Below are 1,067 nucleotides of genomic sequence, written 5' to 3'. Positions count from 1 at the left end.
TGGATCAATGGAACAGAAGAGAAGATTCATAAACAACAACAGGTATGTTCAGCTACCTTATCTTTGACAAACGAGCCAAATATTTGGAGAAAAGATAACCCCTTGAATAAATATTCTGGCAAGACTGGCTTTCCATATACCAAAAATTGAACCTAGACTCATATCTCTCACCATGCACTAATCCAAAATAGACTAAATCTAAATGTTACAATGGAAACAATCTGCTGGAAGATAAAATAAGTAAAATTCTTGAAGGTATATGTATAGCAAAGACCTTATGAATGAAGCACTGATTGTAAAAGACATAATACCAAGAGTCAACAACTTGGATCACATTAAATTAAGAATCTTCTTCAGAGCAAAGAAAACATCCAATAGAGCAAAAATAATTTGTCAGCTGTTTCTCAGAAAGAAAGCTATTATCTAAACTATATTTTTAAAACTCAAGAAATTAAACCTCCGAAATTTAAAGATCCAACCAAAAATGGACATCTGAAATGAATAGACATGACTCAGATGGCCAATAAATACATAAAAAAATGTTTAACATTGTTGGCCATTCAAGAAATGCAAACTAAAACAATATGAGCTATCATCTCCAGAAAGATGGCCATCACCAAGAAATCAAATTCTGGTGAGGTTGCAGAGAAAAAGGAACTCTTCTTCATTTTTGGTGGAAGTATAAACTGGTACAACCATTATGAAAATCAGCATAGAGATTCCTCAAAACCCTAACACTAGAAATTCCATTTGAGACAGATACTTCCCTCCTAAATATCTTTTTCAGCGAGTTAAAGATGTCATGTTACAGAGATGCATGCATACCCATATTTATAGCTGAACAATTCCTAATAGCTAAATCTTAGACACAGCCTGTGTGTCTATCAATAGTTAAATGGGTAAAGAAAATGCAATTATACACAATGGAGTACAACTCTGCCATAAAGAAGAATAAACTTGAGTTATTTGAAGACAAATAGATGTATTTTGAGAACATAATGTTAAGTGAAGTAAACTAGATACACAAACTTAAATATGTCATGGTTTCTCTTACAAGAGAAACCCAA

This window comes from Octodon degus, unplaced genomic scaffold (assembly GCF_000260255.1).
Source record: "Octodon degus isolate 3935 unplaced genomic scaffold, OctDeg1.0 scaffold00115, whole genome shotgun sequence".
NCBI lineage: Eukaryota > Metazoa > Chordata > Mammalia > Rodentia > Octodontidae > Octodon > Octodon degus.
The sequence above is the reverse complement of the archived record's forward strand: the minus strand, read 5'-3'. Positions refer to the sequence as shown.